The sequence below is a fragment of the Felis catus genome, chromosome B3, assembly GCF_018350175.1.
Source record: "Felis catus isolate Fca126 chromosome B3, F.catus_Fca126_mat1.0, whole genome shotgun sequence".
Lineage (NCBI taxonomy): Eukaryota > Metazoa > Chordata > Mammalia > Carnivora > Felidae > Felis > Felis catus.
In genome coordinates this window covers 63,037,672-63,061,735 of record NC_058373.1, presented here as the reverse complement: position 1 = coordinate 63,061,735, position 24,064 = coordinate 63,037,672, and the positions used below count along the sequence as shown (strand labels likewise).

The 24,064-nt window shown below is 40.7% G+C and overlaps 1 protein-coding gene across 1 annotated transcript in view; it reads right to left on the bottom strand.

Moving 5' to 3' along the window:
• GPR176 (G protein-coupled receptor 176) overlaps positions 1-24,064 on the bottom strand; it is a 126,444-nt gene that overhangs the window by 74,775 nt on the left and 27,605 nt on the right. The gene's annotated exons all lie outside the window — the stretch shown is intronic.

The following is a 24,064-nucleotide window of genomic DNA, read 5'->3' as shown; positions in this document are numbered from 1 at the left end:
ACATGCTAAAGTTATCTTCCTCAGGGCGCTTGGGGGGCTCGGTTAAGTGTCCAACTTGATTTCAGCTCAGGTCATGATCTCACGGTTGGTGAGTTCAAGCCCCATATCCAGCTCTGCACTGACAGTGTAGAGCCTGCTTGGGAGTCTCTCTCCCCCTCGCCTGTTATCTCTCTCTCTTTCTGTCACAAAAATAAATAAAAACATTAAAAATTTTTTAAAACAAAATAAAGTTACCTTCCTCAACTGTCATCTCGACCTCATGCCCCCTTCCCTAACACTCTACTGTGGTTCTTTGTTGCTCTACAGATAAATGCCTCAAAACCCTTATGCTAGCTTCCCCGAATGAATTCAAAGTCCTCTCCCTTCACCTCAAGAGTATCTGCACAACTCCTTTCCACCCATTCACGTGCCTGCTGAAGTGACACATTTACATTACATGATTTACTAGCAATGAAAAAAGTCAACCTGCCCGGCAACCTAACCCACAGTGCTTTGAATTCAAAGCACCTACATTCATCTTATGTCAACACCATGCTATGTACTAATCCCTACTGAGTGATCCAAAATCTAAAACGGAAAGACACTCCGAAACCCTGGATTAGCACCGCAAATGACACTGCTATTAAATGGACAAGGGCTAATGAAGCTGCAATTATTTTACCCAATTCAGTACTTACTTCCTGAGCACTTGCAAATATGCAATCCACTGAGTTAGGCTCTATGGAGACTACAAAGAAAGATTCTTAAAGCAAGTTGGTTACATTCCCAAGGTTAGAATATGACAGTGGGGGCACCTGGGTGGCTCAGGCAGTTGAGCATCCGACTCTTGATTCCGGCTCAGGTCATGATCTTACAGTTCATGAGATCAAGCCCTGCATTAGGCTCCATGCTGACAGGGCAGAACCTGCTTGGGATTTTCTCTTCCCTCTCCCTCTCTCTTTGCCCCTCCCCCACTCGTGCACGCCTCTCTCTCTCTCTCTCTCAAAATAAATAAACTTAAAAAAAAATAAAAGAATGTGATAGTGGCAGAGGCATGAAAACAACTCCATGAACTGTCTTAAGACAGGGAGCAATTCATTGTATACTAGAGATACAGACAACACTATGGGAGAAAGGAAAGGGTATGAAGTGTGACTTGGTGGGCCTTGACGAATGAGTAGATGAGGACAGGTGGAATTTTCCCTCCAAATTGAAGGTGGATGCAAAGGCAGAGGGAAAGCTGAAAGTGCATGGTATATGCAGAGAGGGTGAGGCCTACGAGAAGGGGGAGCATCAGCTGACAACTGGGCAAAACAGACCATGAAGTTGGCAAGGCAGGAGAAAACGCAACTGTAAGAGGTCATAACAAACTTCACGTAGGTAATGAAATGCCAGGAAAGGGCTTTTATTGTGTTATTGCTGTTGCTGTTGCTATTGTATGTGTGTGTTTAATCCGTGTGAGTTACAGAACCCAAAAAGTGCTTTCAGAAGGTAACTCTGACAACAGTAGGGAAAATGGTTTGTGGGAGCAAACGATCAGAGAACTGAAACCAGTTAGGAATCCAGGCCAGGGGTGCAGGTTCTGATAGCTAAGAATGATTTCATACTAAGCGCTATACTTGTAATATCTCATTTAATCTCAAGACAGTCTCACAAGGTAGACACTAGTACTAACCTCTCACTTTCTGATTGAGAAAGATAAGGCTTTGAAAAGTTAAGTAATTTGCCCAAGGTCATAAAGCCAATGGATGGCAATACCAGGCTCCTAAATCAAGCCAGACTCCTGAGCCCAAGTTCTTCCTCCATTTCTATCTCAGATGACAAGGTCTGGACTATGGCAGTGGCAGGTGATACAGGAAATATTTGGGGAGTATAATCAACTGGACTTGGCACCAGATTGGGTTTTAGAACAGGTAAGAGAGAGAAATCAAATACTGTAAGATTTCTAGTCTAGGTGTCTACAGGTGACAGTGTCACTACCAAGAAGATGACAGAACAGGACAGACAACTCCAACATTGGCTGTAGCAAAAGTAGAGCCACTAAATTTGTGAATCCAACACGTGGCCTTGGCGATCCATTAGCACTTCACTCTATAAGAAACTGACCAGCCATGCACGAAAGTTCTTCTCATTCATGGACATTCAGTAGAAGGTCTACCTCTAAGTGGACCTACTGAGTGGGTTGCAATGATACTTCTACTGACACTCTGTGCCTGTACTGCCAGCACCTGCCGGCCAACCCCCACCACTGCTATTCAATTCACTTACTTTTCACCTTATTAACTTCTTGGTCCTCCTTTTGGCTAATCTGATCATTAACTCTATCTTTATCAACAGGCATAAATTGCAAGACCAGATGGTAAAATTCAAACTGATATCATTGCCCCCTGGTAATGGTTTTGATTAAAGATTTTCCAGGCCAGATGGTAAAAATTGCTGGGTAAAATGAAATCAATTAGCCATGCTTTTCCCCAAACCTAACAACATGAAGAACTCAAAACTTACTCTATACAAGTTAGATACCATGAGGCTTTCTTAAGTCCCAAGAGACCTCTACATGTGTCCACCAAGTAGGTGGTTAATACTTCAATGCTTTAACACCAGTCATCTTTCTATTCTTTTCATTATCTTCCTTAGAACTGTTATCTTTTTCTAAAACACTTATCGAGAGTAGAAATTATCAACCTACCCCCTTAATGACTCCCCAAGAGTTTACAACCCCTCTGAAATTAGTTACATCAGGCACTCACCAATGACTCACATAAATGATTTGTTGATGAGACCAGTCCTAAAGTTTGTGAAACCATCCATTCTCACCAGACCAAGCCTTCTCTTCACCCTCCCCTAAACTAATATAAGGCTAATTGGCGTCTTTTCTTAATATAGACTGATTCCTCCTCAAGTAACAAACTCTTAAGATTTTTCCATTTCTTCAATTACTTTTCTTTCATTCTTGCTGCATACTGTTAACTGCATATGGACAGTGGCTGGCATGTGTTACATGATTTGCAGTTTGTCCTGCAGAAAAATCCAAGTGTCAAATAAGTCATCTCTTGCATATGGGCAGAATTCATGAGGGTCTCTTCACCTTTTGTCATCTTTACTTTCTTAAGAACTAACAAGAATTAAAATAATAGAATGCTCCTTCTTATCACTTTCATAGACACTACATGAAGTTAATAACATTCATAAAACCTCTCAAAATTAGGTACAAGCCCAGCAAACATAAATCTACCACAGACTAAAAGTCTTCCACAGACTAATTGAAAATGGAAGCCAGTACACAACCAATACCGCCATCTGTTGGTAGCAGGCAGAACTGGCTCACTTTTGTTAGAAATCCTTGCCTTGTTTCTACCTGTCCCAAGGTTTTCAAATTATTTTTTTTAATGTTTATTTATTTATTTTTGAGAGAGAAAGAGCACAAGTGGGGGAGGAGCAGAGAGAGAGGGGAGACACAGAATCGGAAGTGGGCTCTGGGCTCTGAGCTATCAGCACAGAGACTGATGTGGGGCTTGAGCTCCAGAACTGTGAGATCCTGACCTGAAGTCCAACACTTGGTGCCCCAGGGGGTTTTAAATTCTTAAGTATAGGAGGTGATGTCTCACTTTTTGAACCTTGCAAAAGCCAAAGCACCCATTTCCGAAAACATCTTAGATTACCATGACAGTAAGAATTTCAATGTCTATTGTTTCTTTAACTACAAAAGTATCAAAATTGGGTAAGATTTGTTTTCAAAGAAATACATGTTTTTGCAGAACTCACACTAAACAAATACTCTCATATCATTCTTAGAACTGACATTCTGAAGATATTTCTGGAGAAATGCACATGTTCTTCCACACAAGCAAATTTGGCTCACTCATACTGAGTTTTTCAAGACTATATATTTGCAGATAGTATAGAGTATGAAGAAGACTACTACAAGACTACTAGATGAAGTAAGAGTCAGCAACCAGATTCTTACCCAGTCATGCCACTCTAAGAGCTTGGCCAGATCTAGGAGTTTGGTTCAACGAGCTTGGTCAATCCTGACTTTCAACTTTCTCACGTATAAAATGGGATTATAATGCCAATCCTCTACCCAATTGGTCTGTTGAAAAAAATGAAATAAAGTAACATATGCAAAACTTTTTAAAACTATTAAGTATGATAAACACTTAAAGTGTTCTCTTGGGACGCCTGCGGGGACTCAATCTGTTAAGCGTCCAACTCTCGGTTTCAGCTAAGGTCAGAATCTCACAGTTCATGAGTTCAAGCCCCAAGTTGGGCTCTTGCTGACCACGTGGATCCTGCTTGGGATTCTCTCTCTCTGTTCTTCCCCTACTCGCTTCCTCTCTCTCTCTCTCTCTCTCTCTCTCTCTCTCTCTCTCTCCCAAAATAAATAAATAAACTAAAAAAAAGAACCTTAAAGTAGTCTCATTATCTTGCTAAACTCAAAGAAGTTTCTCACACATGCACATATGCTAATCATCAACTCTCATCAACTAGTTTATCCAGTATGTATATTTTTTGGCAGATATTTGAATCCATTCTGTATTCCTCCCAAAGTTTAATTTTTTAAAAAAGAGCATGCATTTCTTTTTAAAAAGAAGAGTATTAAGCAGTAGGAAAAAAAACATGCTGCACCTGTTATACACCTATCACCCCTCTCATGGTCCCACTAGCATGCATTTAAAATTGATATAAACACATAAAATAAGTAACAGATGCCACACTGCACTAAGGGGAAATTACAGGAATCTCTTTTTCCCTTTGAGCTTAGAAAATCTCATTGCTAGTATCCTCTTGTACACAGGGAATTCAGGACCAATGAAATTGGATTTCACACACCTTCTTTCTTACCTTCTTGAGTACTAGATCGGTGTGGGCTGCAGTTCTCAAAAATAGTGTGCTAATAATGGTCTCAGGGCTAGAGGTATAATGTTAACAATGTTAGGTTTATGTTAGTGATGTTTATACTTTAATTTCTATAGCTATTACTATGGAAGGGGCTGGCCGGTATCTCGAGAAAAATGGCATTTTTCTAGCTTGTAGTCTAGTGGAAAATCTTTGCAGTGGCCAAGTAGATGCTCTAAGAATAAGTGGTCTACAATATCTTTTATCCCCCTAAGGGGGTCTCAGAATCGGGGGTGGGGGGAGGGCAGGGGAGAGGTGAACGGTCACTTCTTCAAATCACAAACAGAGTTATCTTTTCCAGTTCCAGAGCTTGGCTGCCATACCTGCTTGATTTCATTTTATCCTATTTTTCCTAATAAAGCAATCAGAAGTCTCACAAGAAAACCCAATTGCTGAGTCTAGCAGCTCTGAGAACCCCTAACGGAAATCCATGTCAGTCCCCAGTGCTATTTATATTCTCTCTTCTTTTATTCCTCAGCTTGTTGTCTCATTAGGCTTAGAAACGTCTCTTTTATCAAAGTTACTGTTGCCAGGAAACAGAAGAACAAGATGGAGAACAAAAGCTAAGAACAGAATAGGTTGATCTTCTCCCTTCTCTTCATCCACACAGATATGCTCAAATAAACATCCCTGAACACATACTCATTTACAATCATGTTCACCCAGGCCCAGCCCCAAATCCAAATGTAGGCTGTAAACACAACAGGTGCCCCATCAAATGTGAGCAAATACTTTTCTAAACATCATCGTTGGTTATCCAATTAGCACCCACCTATGAACTAAGTCACAGATGCGCTCAACTCAGGCCTACTGGTTCCTAAGTCTTCACTCCTTCCACTACACATGGCACATATCTGGAAAGGAGTGTTAAAAAAGAGAGAGAGAGAGAGAGAGACAGGTGCATTTTCCTTCATCACATACACTACTTGCTTTTAGTTATGAAGCCACTTTAAAGCTCTTTGGATTATAGAGCTCATCATTATACCGACGGATAGAATGAGATAAAAAGTAAATGACCAGAATGACAGTCAGGAAAGGTGGTCTGGCTGAAGGGCCACTTTTTGAAGTCAGGTGAGCGGTACATTCGAGAAACCTCTGTGTTTAGGCTCTGAGGACATGGTCCTTCCCGAATACTACAGGTGGAATAAAATGAGAGTAGGCAGTGTTTACCATACATGTATGTGGCTCTCTCTGAAAAGTGGTCCATCTTGTTGGAGACTACAGGGAGGGGTTAGTGAGTCCTATGGTGGTACCACAGAGGTACCAAAAGCACCCCCTCTAGTGGAAGAAAACCAGAGAACAAATGGGATCAACCTACCATTTCAAAGACTGTTTGGCTTAACTCTTCACTTAAAAATGGAAGAAAAGGAGGTCTTAAAAGGTTAAGGGACTTGCCCAAGATGACAAAGTAGGTGAGAAGCAGAGCTAGGACTGAAACCCAGTCTTTAACTCTGTTGAGTACTGAAGCTTCAAACAATTATGGGTTCTTTTAATTATTTTTTTTTAATGTTTATTTAATTTTGAGAGACAGAGAGAGACAGAGCACGAGCAGGGAAGGGGCAGAGAAAGAGGGAGACACAGAATCCAAAGCAGCCTCCAGGCTCTGAGCTGTCAGCACAGAGCCCGATGCAGGGCTCGAATTCACAAACCATGAGATCCTGAACTGAGCCAAAGTCGGCACTTAACCAACAGAGCCACCCAGGCGCCCCGAACAATTATGGTTTTGCTTCAGGGAAAAGCCCACTTAACCTCATTCTGTGATGGTGGGAGAACATGGTCACAGGAGTCACACATCCCTGGCTAGAACAGGTCATCAGTTGATTTTTAGATGCCTGTGAAACACGTAAAGCAACTTCATCCCAAAGATCTATTGATCTATTGATCTATTGATCTATTGAAATCTTGAGGCCTGGGGCGCCTGGGTGGCACAGTCGGTTAAGCGTCCGACTTCAGCCAGGTCACGATCTCGCGGTCCGTGAGTTCCAGCCCCGCGTCGGGCTCTGGGCTGATGGCTCAGAGCCTGGAGCCTGTTTCTGATTCTGTGTCTCCCTCTCTCTCTGCCCCCTCCCCCGTTCATGCTCTGTCTCTCTCTGTCTCAAAAATAAATAAACGTTGAAAAAATAAATAAATAAAAATAAATTAAAAAAAAAAGAAATCTTGGAGGCCAGTTAATTCTACCACACTTCACATCCTTGTCATACACCCAAAATTGTACTCTTTTACACTCTCATCCCTACATTGCTTAGGGTTTCTTCTCCCTGACCTTGTTCTCCTCCTTTCTCTTCCTCCTTTTAACTCACACTGTACCCTCTGACTTCTATTCCATGATTAAGACCAACACTTGACAGTGTCCTGGCTACTTCAAAGACTCTCCTTGTAGCCTTGGGCCTTAACCGAAACCCAAGTGCCCTGCTTCCTTTTGTGGGTACTCTTCATTCTCCTATGCATTCCACCTCAGGATTGGAAATTGGGTCACCAGATTCCTCACTCCCTGTTCCCAAATCTAGAACACTGCCCTTCTAAATTCATGTAAACCTTGGCTCCTTTAAAGCTCATGTCATCTGGCTATATCTCCTTCTATTGCTTCTTATTTCTGTAATTTGCAAGCCTCTGGGTAACTCCTTATCTGCTGAAGATCTTAGCAACTGACTCATAGCTTCTGTTCTCCCCAGGCCTTACCATTATCTAGGATAATTGCCAAGTCTCATGTGGGTGACCAGACCCACAATTCCTATCCTTGTCGACTCCAATGAACTAAACCTTCTCTTCGCTTCACTCACTCACACAGTGAGAGAGAGTATACCTTGTTCATCATTGTATCTTCAGCATCTAGCAAATTGGTTGGCACATAGTTAATGTTGAACAATGAGTGGACATACTTGGAAACTCCCTATTGACAGGCATGACATACAGATGAGAACTACACTCATCGTGAGCACGGCATAACGTATAACCTCATCAGATCACTATGTTGTACACCTGAAACAAATGTAACATTGCGTGTCAACCATATTTCAAGTAAATAAATAAATTAATGTATAAATAAAAGGCACGACATAACATATATGTCTTTTTTTTTTTTTTACCAGCAAAAACTTTGTTTATTTGGAAATAGCAGAAAATTGTAACCCAGGACAGGCATGCAACAGCACAACCATGGGCAAGTGCACAGAACAAAGGAGAGGAGGTTCTTTTATAGAGGAAAGGAGGGAGTTGGGAAGGCTGTTGTAAACTAAAAGTCCATTGGAGTGAACTGAAAGTTTTAAGTATACAGGCTTCTCATTGGCTAAGCTGTGTCAGTCTCTCATTGGCTGCCTTGTGACAGTCTCTCATATATAAAACAGTATAGGTCAGTATAAAAAATCAGTTAAATGGTCCAGTGGTAATTTGGCAGTTTGGAAGAAATAGTTTTATTCCCGCATACCTTACAAATTTGAAATTCAAAATTGATGAGGATTTTTCACAGCAATCCTGTTATGTTCTTAATAGTGTTGTGTTTCACACTCACCACACTCTTAAAGGTAGTACTTGGTGCCGCTAATCCCTGCTAACATATTTTAACACCTTTCCGTGTTGCTGTTTGTTAATAAAATTTACATTTTTCACTCTTTCTCACACGTTGTGTTTTACCCCCGGTGGACACAAATGAATGGATGGTTCAGAAGTGCTCATTAAAACCTAAGTTTGTAATTAAAATAGCAACAAAAATATTAGAACTCACAATAATATTTTAAATATAAACAGTAAGTTTCATTCCAGCACAAGCAAAGAATGTGTGTATGTAACAGGGATGATTTCACATGAATGAAAGAGGTCCACTCAACTTCCAAGGAATATCTAAGAATTAGATTACATTAGACAAAGTCATTCCATTTCTAAGCATGTTTCTGTCATCAACACACACCAAACACTAACTTGACGCAGTCAAAACTTTCACATCATTTTTGAACAAAATTTCAAAAACTACACAGCAACATCCCTATTAAACTTCCTAAGTTTTTCCAAAACAAGTACAAAATGATGCTCTTGAGTATGAAATTGGATCATTTTGTCCCTAAGGGCAGAAAACAGACCAAAGCTACAGAAGCATTACTCCAAGTTGCATTCCTCATACAAAACAAATAAAGATTACTCTATTTCCAAGAAATTCAGAGAGCCAGCCACCAGGTTAATGACAAATAAAATTCTCAAAGGCAAATCACACTACACAAGCATTGACAAAATTATTAATGGCTCTACTGGGACTCACACATCAACGGCATGCAACATGGAAGAACAACTACAATCACATGTTCACTAGTATGTATTGTGTCTCACAGTTAAGTGAAATCAATGATGCCCAGAGCAGGCATATCAATTACCATATGAGCAAAACACATATGAGCCAGAAGTACTTAAAAAATCTTGGTTCTGGGGGCGCCTGGGTGGCTAAGTCGGTTAAGCGGCTGACTTCAGCTCAGGTCATGATCTCGCGGTCCGTGAGTTTGAGCCCCGCGTCGGGCTCTGGGCTGACAGCTCAGAGCCTGGAGCCTGTTTCAGATTCTGTGTCTCCCTCTCTCTGACCCTCCCCCATTCATGCTCTGTCTCTCTCTGTCTCAAAAATAAATAAATGTTAAAAAAAAAAAAAAAATCTTGGTTCTGTAGATCACCAAAACCCCAGTCTATAGAAGACGTGCTTCATTTAATGTTTTTCTGGTAAACTATTACGAAAATTGGATCAATACTGATGGAATAATCAGCTGTGTTTACAACGAGGAGGGAAGGTGCTAAACAAATAAAAGAAATTTTACCTTGATGCCAAACATCCACTGCTTTATTCGCTAAAACAGATGACACACAACAATATGCCTCCTAATCTCAACCCAGTGTTGTAAAAAATAGTTTTAACGGTGAATATAATCAAGTCACAGTCACTGTTCCCCCCAGAAGTACTCTGGCTGTTAAGGGTGCTCATGTAAACTTTTGAAATGAGGAATGAAACTCAAGTATTTCTGTTCTGCACAGTTAACATCAGAGAGGAACGACTCCTTGATTTCAAGAGGCAAATGTCAGCAACATAGTCAGTTGTCCTGATTTCCTTGACTCTCTCATTCAGGACCCAAAACACATTTATTTTGAATATTGAGAATAAGCTACATAGATTCTTTGAGACGACTGAGTGGCAAATTTGAGGGAGATGTCCTTATAGACTGAGTCCCTGATGAAACACTGACTCTGTTCTTCAAGTGAAAAAGCTTGCCATCATTTCTGGACACACGATCAATCTGAATTATCCAAGTTCCCAAAATGACAGTCATCACACATTTGCTGCCACTCCTAACAGACTCTAACTAGGAAGTATGTTCTGTCTTTGTAAAATAAGGAGAAAGAAAAAAGAACAAAAAACAAAAAACAAAAAACTGGATATGGAACTCATCGTCTAGCTAAATAATTTGCTATTCTATTTAGAAATTGCAGGTCATATTTTTCACTGATAAGAAAAACATTTACTATTAATTTTTCAAGCACAGTTGTCTTTTCAGCTTAACAGACATTACTTATCTGTCGGGAAACACGGGTTTTGTTAATAAAAATTTTGACCTTTTTAAAAAATTTGCCTCAACTTATGGTACATCCATGCACAAAGTACTCTCTACATGATCTGTAGTTGCTAAATGTTTGAGAAACATCATGATGGCATATAAACAAATACTATTCTAATGTTCTATGTGATCCATGGGCAATTCGCTTCATAGGCCTAAATGTCTTGAAACATTCACCGTGGAACTATTTTTCCTTTCTTGTCATAAACAACTGGAATTAGCAATCTGTAATTCTTATCCATTTTTCTTATGTAAGTAACATTAAGATCCAAAAGACATGCACGTAGTGACAAGAAAAGAGAACATGTAATAGTTGCAAATTTCCTATGATAAATCTTTTCTCAGAAATATGGCTATTTGCTGTTTAATGGATCTATTCGAGAGAACTTGCTCATTGGAACTGCCTCAAATGAGGTAACGGATTTATGCTTAGACATCATCCTGGACTACCATCTCTGGCCCAGAGAAGGAAATAAAAGAGGTCCAAAGACCTCCCTCCCTTACAAACAGTCACCAGGTCAGGTTCACAGAGCTGAAATGAGTCACAGGCAAATCCCTCATGGATTTTTTTTTTAGAGTCACACTAAATGTTGATTCCCGATTGCTCTTGCTTTTGACACAACCCTCCTTCAGCAAAGAGCTGCAAACAGTGTGGATAATACCTGCTTGCCGCAAGCACCGCCATAGGCAGAAGAGCATTTGGCAAGTGTCTGTATCTTGGTGTCCTGTAACTTCCAGAAAAGTAAGCCTAGCAGAGATGACGATCTCGCCATATGTAAAATTACAACTCTATATAATAAGTTGAACTATTGGTTTAGACTATAATCACCAATACCATGTATAAGGACCACTTAACCAGCAATTTCTCAAAGTTGTATTTGACTTTCTGTAACAGAGGTCCAACTACAACAGCTTCAACTAAGAAAGGTTGTTTGTCTCATGTAACCCGAAGTCCAGAAGAAGATTGGGCAGCTTCTCCAAAAAGTCATCAAGGAGAAGACCCAAATTTCTAGCTAGGCAGAAAGGGGAAAGGACCAAGGCCAAGGGAAAGGGCAAAGGCATGCCCCAGTCTAGTGTGTCCTTTTTCAGGAAAAAAAAAAAAAAAAAAAAAATGGCATTCCTGAGTTCTACTCAGTAAACTTTCACTCACTACTTACTGGTCAGACCCAGGTGACATTGGCACCCCTAGCCTACCTGCAAGGAAGTCTAGAAGGTATTTTTATCTGGGCATGGTGTTGCACTAAACAAAACCAGGGTCCTTTAAGTAAGGAATAATAGGATAGATACCGAGCAGGGAATAAGCACCGGTTGCGAAAAGTCAAGGATATTTTAGGTGTTTGCTCACGTTTCAAAAGCCAAAAGCCATGGACTCAAATGTGAAACTGTCTACTAAGTTCGGGGTTTTTCCTCCAAGAAATTGTTCTAAGTTCCTGAAACCTTACTGTCAAACGTACTCATCATGACCGACTTATGTTACCCTGCTCTCCTAAAAGGATTTACCACACCTTAAAAAACACAATCACAAAGAGCCTTTGAAAAAAAGACAAAGAGTCACTGACTCATCATCATCCTCTGAAGGAATCAAGCGAACACTCTAGCATTGTTGTTTGTTGATGTTTTTCCTGCTGATTCCACAAGAAATGTGTTTGCGCTCTTTTTAAAAACCAGGACAGTCTCCAAAACAAATCAGGTAAGAAGGAGGAATATAAAAACAAAGCCATCCTTGCTTGTAGACAGCTGCTTCAGCCCATTAGCACCTAGAGGTTCCCAAAGTAAATTAGAGACAAGTCTTCCAATTAATTAACTGTGGCATAATTATCACACAACTTGATAATTATAACACACTGGCCTCACAGGCACAGAGGGCAGTCCCCTGACCTAGGTTATTTAAGCCAAGCACTGTCCCTCTCCTCTAGAAGGTGAATACCCAGTGACATAGGACAAGACAGAGAAAGGAAGACACAACTTCTCCAAATCTCAGACTGAAGAAACAATTCACTGCAATTTCCCTGATTTCACAGGGGAACGCTAAACAACATGTCTTTAGAAATGGGAATATTGGATTTTTGTCTGCTAAGATCTGTGAAAGTCAGCAGAGGAACACTTCCCTCCTGCTGGGAGGCAGCCACCTAGAAGTGGCAAGACCTGGGGGCTAACTGCAGCCCAAGATGCCTGAAGAAGTCACTTCATCCCCCCATCTTGATGTTTACATCTATAAAAAGACAGCATTGTACTGGATTAAAGATACCCATGTTATATTTCCCTCAGCAGTGGGCCAAACAGTCAGAAACATCTAAGCATAGGGGCTGACTGATTTTTTAAATGGGACTGAGTTGACCGGAAAGGAATATTGCAGCGGAGTAGGAGGACCTTAGGCTCACCTCATCCCATGCATACAACTAGATAAGTCTCAAATCATCCTAAATACCCTCGAAAGTAAAAAAATAAATACTCCAAAAATCAACGTAAAGACTGACAGAACAAACTCCACAACTAAAGGGAGAGAAGAGGCCACATCAAAGAAGGTGGAAGGTACAGAGATGTGGTTTAGGGGAGAAATGGATGGCGGGATGCTGTGGAGGGGAGGGAGCCAAGGTTGCGGAGAAGGGCAAGAGAGAGAAAGGAGCACACAGAGGAATGCACAAGGAGAATACTTCCTAAAGCCATTGGCTTAAAAAACAAGAGAGGCTGAATTTTCTGAGTTCTTGCAACCAGTTCTTGCAACCCTGGGGCTTAAGGCCTGGAATTTTAAAAGTCAGCAGGCTTGGCTAGAATAGAGTCCAAAGGGCACTGTGCTGCTCCTGGAGAGAAGGCAAGGGAACAACCCAGGGACAGACAGCAAAGCAACAGCAATCTGAAAACCACCTGGGGCACACAGTGGGGAGATTATTAACTCTTCTTGGAGTGTGTCCGTGAGAGACAGTGTTCATGAAGACATCTCTCTGAGAACAAAGGAGGTGGCCAGGGCCTTGCCCCTCAGCATAAACACAGGGCCACCTGTGGGAAGCAGCACTGACACTAGCTGCCCATCTTGCACACATCACGCCCCACCACCTTGCGCTTTGATGAGACTGCCCTTCTCAGTTGTGTTTGCCTCAGTCCCAGCGTGAGGGGCCCCTCCCCAGGAGACCGGCACAAACCCCTGCCCACACCACATCTCCTAACCAGAGTTCTGCAGGGCCTCAGTTCTGAGAGAGGTGGTGTCAGATCTCATTTCACAAGCAGGCCAGAGCAGAGCACACCTAGTTAAAACTCGTCACTTTCAGGTAAAGGACCAAATACTACCCTCTGCAGGCAAGGAGAGCCTCTACAGATGACTGGCCTGAAGTATAGAGCAGCCAAGCACAACAGCAGAGTGCATGCAGCACACAACAGAGACACTCCCTGAAGCACCAGGCCCTGGGCACTACATGTCATCTTCTTCCTAAGACCATCACTTTCAGGGGCAGGAGACATAACTAGATTTTCTAACACAGAAGAAGGCAGAGACTTAGACAACATGCAAACATGGAGGAATTTATCCTAAATAAAAGAAAAAGATAAGGCCACAGCCAGAGATCTAAGTGAAACAGATATAAATAACATGGTTGACGGAGAATTTAAAGCAACAATCATAAGGACATCACTGGACTTGAGAAACAATAGAAGACATCAGCAAGACCAGAGGTGAAAGTGTTAAAATATCAGAGATGACAAGTTCACTAAATGAGATTCGAAACAGGCTTGATGCAATGAACAGCAGGTTGGGAAGAAATAGAGAATGAATTAGTGACCTAGAAGACAAAGTAATGGAAAGTAATGAAGTTGAACAAAAGAGAGAAAGAAGAGTCCTACAACACAAGAATAGACTTAGAGAACTCAGTGGCTCCATCAAACACAATAACGTTCGTATTATAGGAGTCCAAGAAGAAGAAGAGAGAGAAAAGGGGGCGGAAAATTTATTTCAAGAAATAATAGCAAAAAAATTTGCTAATCTGGAGAAGGAAACAGACATCTGGATCAGGAAGGCACAGAGAACTCCCATTAAAATCAACAACGCAGGTCAACACCCAAGCACACTGTAATTAAATCTGTAAAATACAGTGATAAGGAAAAAAATGTTAAAAGCAGCAACACAAAAGAAGTCTTTAACTTACAATGGAAAACCTATAAGGCTAGCTGGAGATTTCTCAACAGAAACTTAGCAAGCCAGAAGGGAGTGGCATGATATATTCAACTTGCTGAATGATAAAAGTCTGACGCCAAGAATACTCTATCCAGCAAGGCTATCATTCAGAAAAGAAGGAGCGATAAAGAGTTTCCCAGAGAAACAAAAACTAAAAGAGTTCATGACCACTAAGCCAGCCCTGCAAGAAACATAAAAGAGGATTCGCTGAGTGGAAAGGAGAGACTAAAAGTGACAAAGACAAGAAAGGATCAGAGAAAATCTCCAGAAACAACAAGAAAATAAGTAATAAAATGGCAATAAATACGTATCTATCAATAATTACTTTGAATGTGGGGCACCTGAGTGGCTCAGTTGGTTAACTGGCCAACTTCAGCTCAGGTCATGATCTCACAGTTGATGAGTTCAAGCCCTGCACTGGGCTCTGTGCTGATGGCTCAGAGCCTGGAGCCTGTTTCAGATTCTGTGTCTCCCTCTCTCTCTGCCCCTCCCCTGCTCACACTCTCTGTCTCAAAAAAATAAATAAATAAAACATTAAAAAAAATTTTAAATAATAATTACTTTGAATGTAAAGTGAACTAAATGCTCCAATCAAAAGACATACGGTGAGAGAATGGATAAAAAAACAAGACCCATCTATATGCTTCCTATAGAAGACTCATTTTAGACCTAAAGACACCTACAGATTGAAAGTGAGAGGATGGAGAAACATTTATCATACAAATGGATGTCAAAGTAGCTGGGGATGGGGGGGGGGGAGCACCTGGGTGGCTCAGTGAGTTAAGAATCTGACTCTTGCTTTTGGTTCAGGTCATGATCTCACAATTTGTGGGTTCAAGCCCCGCATCGGGCTCTGTGCTGACAGCAAGGAGCCTGTTTGGGATTCTCTATTTCCCTCTCTCTCTGTCACTCCCCTGCTGTCTCTCTCTCTCTCTCTCTCTCTCTCTCTCTCTCTCTCAGAAATAAATAAATAAATGTTTCTTTAAAAAAGGAAGCTGGAGTAGCAATATTTACATCCTACAAACTAGACTTTAAAACAAAGATTGTAACAAGAAATGAAAAAGGGCACTATATAATCACAAAATAAACAGTCCAACAAGATATAAATAACAACTGTAAATATTTATTCACCCAACAAGAGAGCACCCAAATATATAAAAAAAATTAATAACAAACATAAAGAAATTCATTGAAAATAATACAACAATAATAGAGGACTTTAACACCCCACTTAAATTAATAGATCACTTAAACAGAAAATCAACAAGGAAACAATGGCTTTGAATGACACACAGGACCAGATGGACATAACAGATATATTCAGAACATTCCATCCTAAAATACCAGAATACACATTCTGTTCAAGTGCACATAGGACATTTTCCAGAATAGATCACATACTAGGTCATGAAACAGGCCTCAACAAATACAAAAAGACTGAAGTCATACCGTGCACCTTTTCTGACCACAACACTATGAAACTAGAAGTCAACCACAAGAAAAAATGTGGAAACACCACAAATACACCGAGATTAAACAACATGCTACTAAACAACAAATGGGTCAACCAGGAAATCAAAGAAGAAATTTTTAAAAATACATGGAAACAAATGAAAATGAAAACACAATGGTCCAAAACCTTTGGGATGCAGCAAAAGCAGTCCTATGAAGGAAGTTTACAGCAATACAGGTCTACCTCAAGAAGCAAGAAAAATCTCAAATAAACAACCTAACCTTACATCTAAAAGAGCTAGAAAAAGAACAACAAACAAAGCCTAAAGCCAACAGAAGGAAGGAAATAATAAAGATTAGAGCAGAAATTGGGGCACCTGTGTGGCTCAGTCGGTTAAGTGTCCAACTTTGGTTAAGGTCATGATCTCACAGTTCATGGGTTTGAGCCCCGCATGAGGCTCTGTGCTGACAGCTCAGAGCCTGGAGCCTGCTTCGATTCTGTGTCTCCCTCTCTTTGCCCCTCGCCTGCTCACACTCTGTTTCTCTCTCTCTCAAAAACAAATAAACATAAAAAAATTTTTAAAAAAGATTAGAGCAGATATAAATGATATAGAAATGAAAAAAAATAAATAAAAAAAGAACAGATCAATGAAGCCAGAAGCTGATTCTTTGAAATTAACTTCTAGCCAGAGTTATCAAAAAGAAAAGAGAAAGGACTTTAATAAATGAAACCACAAATGAGAGAGGAGAAATAACAACCAACACCACAGAAATACAAACAATTATAACAGATTATGAAATATTATGCCAATAAATTGGACAACCTAGGAGAAATGGATACATTCCTACAAACATATAAACTACCAAAACTGAAACAGGAAGAAATTGCAAACTTGAACAAATCTATAACCTGCAAAGAAAGTGGCTCAATAATCAAAAAAATCCCAACAAACAAAAGTCCAGGACCAGATGGCTTCATAGGCAAATTCTATCAAACATTTAAAGAAGAGTTAATACCTATTCTTCTCAAACTATTCCAAAAAACAAACAGGAAAGAAAGGACAACTTCCAAATTCATTCTATGAGGCCAGACCTACTCTCATACCGAAATGAGATAAAGACACCACTAGGGGCACCTGGGTGGCTCAGTCAGTTAAGCATCTAACTTTGGCTCAGGTCTGATCTTGCAATTCATGAGTTCAAGCACGGCATCGGGTTCTCTGCTGTGGGCACAGAGCTTGCTTCAGATCGCTCTCTCTCTCTCTCGCTCTCTCTCTCTCTCTCTCTCTCCCTCCTTCCCTCCCTCCCTCTGCCTTTCCCATGTTCTCTCTCTCTCAAAAAAAAAAAAAAAAAAAAAAAAAACATTAAAAAAAAAGACACCACTAAAAAAGAGAGCTACAGCTAAATACCCCTGACGAACACAGATGCAAAACTTCTCAATCAAATATTAGCAAACCAAATCCAACAATACATTAAAAAAAATCATTCACCACTATCAGGTGGGATTTATACCTGGGTTGCAAGGGTAGTTCAGTATTTGCAAATCAATCAACATGGTAACCCACATTAATTTTTTAAAAAAAGGATAAGAACCATATCATCATTTCAACAGATGGAAAAAAAGCACTGGACAAAGTACAACATCCATTCACGATAAAAACCCTCAAAACAGTTGGTGTAGAGGGAACATACCTCAACGTAATAAAGGCAACATATGGAAAACTCACAGCTAACATTATCCTAAATGGGGAAAAACTGAGAGCATTTCTTCTATGGTCAGGAATAAGACAGCGATGTCGACTCTCACCACTGTTATTTAAATAACATGGTACTGGAAGTCCTAGCAATAGCAATCAGACAACAAAAAGAAATAAAAGGCAGCCAAATCAGCAAGGAATAAGTAAAACATTCACTATTTGCAGACAACACCATACTTTGTAGAGACCTAAAGATGCCACCAAAAAACTGCTAGAACTGATAAACGAATTCAGTAGAGCTGCAGGATACAAAACCAACATACAGAAATCTGTTGCATTTCTATACACCAATAATTAGCATCAGAAAGAGCAATTATGGAACCAATCCCATTTACAACTGCACCAAAAACAGTAAGATACCTAGGAATAAACCTAATCAAAGAAGTAAAAGACCTATACTCTACTCTCAAAACTATAAAATACTAATGAAAGAAATTGAAGATGGGGTGCCCGAGTGGCTCAGTTGGTTGAACTTCTGACTCTTGATTTCAGCTCAGGTCATGATCTTATGGTTTGTGAGATGGAGCCTCGCATCCGGCTCTGCACTGACAGCTCCTCCCCTGCTTAGGATTCTCTCTCTCCTCTCTCTGCTCCTCCCCTGCTCGCTGGCTCTCTCTCTCAAAGTAAATAAACATTTTAAAAAAGAAAACAAAATCGGGGCACCGGGGTGGCTCAGTCAGTTGAGCGTCCAACTTTGGCTCAAGTCATGATCTCACGGTTTGTGGGTTCAAGCCGCACATCACGCTCTCTGCTGAACAGTTGCTCAGAGCCTGGAGCCTGCTTCAGATTCTGTGTCTCCTTCTCTCTCTGCCCCTCCCCCACTCACACTCTGTCTCACTGTCTGTCAAAAATAAATAAATTTTTTTTTAAACTTAAAAAAAGAGAAGAAATTGAAAATGACAAAAAGAAATGGAAAGACACTCTCTGCTCATGGACTGGAAGAACAAATATTGTTAAAATGTCTACACTGTCCAAAGCTGTCTATACATTTAATGCAATCCTTATCAAACTACCCATAGCATTTTTCACAGAGCTAGAATGAAAAATCCAAAAATTTGTATGGAACCACAAAAGGCCCCAAATAGCCAAAGCAACCTTGAAAAAGCAAAGCAAAGCTGGAGGCATAACAATTCCAGACTTCGAGTTATACTGTAAAGCTATAGTGACCAAGACAAAATGGTACTGGCACAAAAACACAGATCGATGGCACAGAATAGAAAACACAAAATTGAACCCACAATTATATGGTCAGTTAATTTTTGACAAAGCAATAAAGAATATCCAGTGGGAAAAAGACAATGTCTTCAATACACAGTACTGGGAAAACCGGACAGTTACACGCAAAAGAATGAAACTGGACCACTTTCTTACACCATACACAAAAATAAATCCAAAATGGATTAAAGACCTAAATGTGAGACCTGAAATCATAAAAATCCTAGAAGAAAACACAGTTAGTGATTTCTTTAACATCAGCTATAGCAACTTCCTTCTAGATATGTCTCCTGAGGCAAGGGAAACAAAAGCAAAAATAAACTATTGGGATACATCAAAATAAAACCTTCCGCACAGCAAAGGAAACAATCAACAAAACTTAATAAAAGGCAACCTATGGAATGGGAGAAGATGTTTGAAAATGACGTATCAGATAAAAGGTCAGTATCCAAAATCTATAAAAACCAATCTCAACACCCAAAAAATAAATAATCCAATTAAAAAATGGGCAGAAAATATGAACAGACATTTTTTTAAAGAACACATACAGATGGCCAAAGACACATGAAAACATGCTCAACATCAGTTATCATCAGAGAAATGCAAATCAAAACTACAAGGAGATATCACCTCACACCTATCAGAATGGCTAAAATCAACACAAGAAACAACAGGGTTTGGCGAGGATGTGGGAACTGTTGGTGGGAACACAAATTCTTGCACTGTTAGTAGGAAGACAAACTGGTCCAGCCACTCTGGAAAACAGTAGGGAGGTTTCTCAAAAAGTTAAAAATAGAACTACCCTATAATCCAGCAATTGAACTACTAAGTAATTACCCAAAGAATACAAAAATACTAATTCAAATGGATACATGCACCCTTATGTTTATAGTAGCATTATCTACAATATCCAAGATATGGAGACAGCCCAAGTGTCCATGAAGAATGGATTTTTAAAAATGTGGTTATATAGGGGCGCCTGGGTGGCTCAGTCGGTTAGGCGTCCGACTTCAGCTCAGGTCATGATCTCGCGGTCCGTGGGTTCGAGCCCCGCATCGGGCTCTGTGCTGACAGCTCAGAGCCTGGAACCTGTCTCAGATTCTGTGTCTCCCTCTCTCTGCCCCTCCCCCACTTGCACTCTGTCTCTCTCTGTCTCAAAAATAAATAAACATAAAAAAAAATTTTTTTTTTAATGTGGTTATATATAGGGCGCCTGGGTGGTTCAGTTGGTTGGGCGGCTGACTTTGGCCCAGAGCATGATCTCGTGGTTTGTGAGTTCAAACCCCATGTCAGGCTCTGTGCTGACAGCTCAGAACCTGGAGCCTGCTTCAGACTCTGTGTCTTCCTTTCTCTGCCCCTCCCCCACTCACATTCTCATTCTCTCTCTCTCAAAAATAAGTAAACATTAAAAAAATTTTAATAAAAGAAAAAAAAATATGGTTTTATACACACACACACACACACACACACACACACACACACACAATGGAATATTACTCAGCCATAAAAAATGAAATCTTACCCTTAGCAATGACATGGACAGAACTAGAGGGTATGATGCTAAGTGAAATAAGTCAGTCAGAGAAAGACAAATATCATATGATCTCACTCATATGTGGAATTTAAGAAACAAAACAAATTAACAAAGGGGAAAAAAGAGAGAGAATAAGAGGCAAATCAAAAACAGACTCTTGGGGTGCCTGGGTGACTCAGTCAGTTACGCATCCAACTTCAGCTCAGGTCGTGATCTCATGGTTCATGAGTTCAAGCCCCACGTCAGACTCTGTGCGGACAGCTCAGAGCCTGGAGCTTGCTTCAGATTCTGTGTCTCCCTCTCTCTCTGTCCCTCCCCTGCTTGTGTGCTCTGTCTCTCTCTCAAAAATAAATAAACATTAAAAAAAATTTTTTTAAACAGACTCTTAACTGTAGAGAACAAACTGATGGTTACCAGATGGGAGGGGTTGGAGGTATGGGTTAAATAGGTGATGGGGTTTAAAGTGGGCACGTGTGATGAGCACCAGGTGTTGTATGGAACTGCTGAATCACTGTATTGTACACTTGAAACTAATATTACACCAAAAAGAAAAAGAAAAAGAAACTAATATTACACTGTATGTTAACTAACTGAAATTTAAGTAAAAACTTTAAAAAACAACGTGACCAGTTGAGAGAACCCACATATGGCATGTAAATACTAGACTGACAAAGCAAGAGTCAAGGGCATAAAAAGTGTTTATTCATACTGACCTCCTTCTTTGTCAACTACCATGCAAATGTCTGGGTTTCATAACATAATCATAATCATAGAATTAAACTTCAGCTGCTGAAAACAAAACAATCAATTACATTTAACTTCAGCTGTAATAAGCTAATTGACCTGTGTCTGATAGCAGCATGTCACATAACAGTGACTCTTGGGAAGAGGCTTTGTCCTCACTGGCTTACCAGATTGTGTGGGTATCCTAACTTCAAAGGAAAAAGAAGGCTCCAGACCTTTCCCAGGCTGACCTGCAGGGTCAAGCAGGCTGCATTTGTTCCAATGGGACACAGGTTGGCTCCCAGGGGAACTCAGAAATTATTTCCTAACAGTCTATGAGCCTAAATCAGGGGTTCTCAAACTTTAGTGTGCCTATAAATCACCTGAGAAACTCGTCAAAATGCAAATTCCTAAATCCCACTCCAGAGACTTTAGTTCAATAGGTTGGTGCACATTACAGGAATGAGTATTTTAAAAACCACCAGAAGGTGATATAGGTAATCCAAAACCCACACTTGGAAACACCCTGGTTATTCCAAAGCAGCTGGGAGGGGTCCTTGTACTAGAAAGGAGCCTGGGTTTTCTTCATGTGGCTAAAACTTGCACGGTCAAGAATTAAATTCCAAACCAGGATGAGAAATGGGTAGGCATTTGCTTCCAAGGAAGATCGAGGTGACTCGGCATGAATGGAGCAATGCATATTCCAGCCAAACATAGAGAAGTAAACGGTCCACAATCTCCCTCTCCCAGAATGGTGATACTGGGTAAGGCAGCAGCAGCATTAGATGCTGTGTGAGAATAAACCATTCACTCAATGGGTGAAAAACAGCACAGGCAGAGGTTCTAGAGAGCCCTGCAACCCTGAGCAGGAATTACGCGGCACCAAACAATCATTTTCAAGAATAAATTGTCTTTCTTCCTACCTTTGCTTGTCTAAAGGTTTTGAGTTTCTTGAGGACCTACCTTCCTAATGGAAAGTCTCACCCCCTCAAATCACACCACCTGGCTCAGTGATTCTCGATAGCAAAGATTTGAGGTTCTTCACCAAGAAGCCTAAATCCTTCAAAAAAGCATGTCTGCCATCCGTGTCTCTGAGCTCTGCCATCGGTAGCTTCTCCAACCCCTTTCCTACCCTTCTTGAGGATGTGGACCTTTGCAATGCTCTGACATGCTTTCAGTTGCCAGAATCTTGTCCACTCAGTAAGCTTCCAGATCATTAACTATTAATGAGGCAACTAATGGCTTATAATCAATAGTCACCTATTGATGACTAATCCTCTGGATTAGTTAGGGAACTGGAACTCCAAGTAAGACCCTTACCTTCTCTGCTCTTTAATGTCTACCCCTCATGGCACACTGCCAACATTCCTGGCATTGCACGGTTTAGGGCCTCTGCACCTCCAAGATGGAAACAATCCAGAGAGCAATTCTGCCTCCTCCACAATCCCTGCTTCACACCCAGGAAAGCTACAATGAGCTCACGCTATTTTCCTCATTGTCCCCAAAGGGGGGAAATGCTAGGGTCCCAAGAGGTTGAAATTGGAAACTTCTGAATAGCTTTCAGTGGTATGTAAGCTCCCTGAGGGCAGAGACTTCATATGATTCACTCCTACATCCCCAATACCTAAAGCAGTGCCTGTCCATGGCAATGGACATAGTAAACAAATGTCCAAAGTAAACAAATGATACTAGAAAGAGCTACTCTCAGCATCTGCATAAACCTTCCACGGGCTAGGCCTAAGGCACATCCCCTCAATCCTCCATTTACAGTGGCATGCAGGAGCCTGACCCCAGCTTGGGAGAGCCAAATGTATACATCCCTTCCCAACTATCCACGTCATTGGTAGCGTGGCCACGGTGGGAGTATCTATGCCATGAAAACTGGCAAACACAACAAATCAGGGCTTTCTCCAGACAAAGCCAGTTGTTAAATACTTACCAGCCCACCACGGCCCTTAAGACTTACAAAGTCTCTTTTCTGTGGACATAAAGGCAAAAAAGAATTAAGCTGAGTTTTTGACGGCTCCAAGCTAGAAAATAAAGCAGTATTTGTCAACTTATTTTGTAAAAGTACCAATTCACACCAGTCTGTGATCCAGGCTCTTGCCGGTCTATATGGGAGAAATCACATGAAAACTGAAGGGGCTCCCCTCTGATGAGAGTCCCCATTTGCAGAAAGTTACAGTTAATGAGAGTTGACTGAACAAAGACAAAAATCTGACAACAGGGGTGAATGGAAGGCTGAGGAGATGAGCCTTAGGCCCAACCCACTGGCAGCCTGTAGAAATGCTAAGCATAGAACTCTTGGAGCGAAGCAGTATAGAAACATATACCCTGATTTTGACTGCAATTTATACTTTTTATCTTATTTTCAAAGGTATTTATAGCATTTACTATGTGCCAGCCACTAGTCAATTTGCTTAGCAAACATTTACTCATTATTCTAGCTACGAATACCACACATGCACAAGTATTCAATATAACCCAGACAAAAGAAACTCTACTGGCCCTGACCCTTTTGTTCATGAAAAACCAGAAACTTAAATCTGCCCACCACCCACTTAATGGCTCTGGGTTTGTTAATGATAAGAACTGGCACTAAGGTCCACGGAACCACGGATGGCCTTGACTAGATCTCCTTCAGGGCCCCAGACTAAATGTGGCATATATGTCCCTTCAGATATACAACTGTGGAATTTACTGGAATAAGACAGAACCCAAGGGACAGGAAGCAGTCAGTGTTGCTACAGGCCTTCTC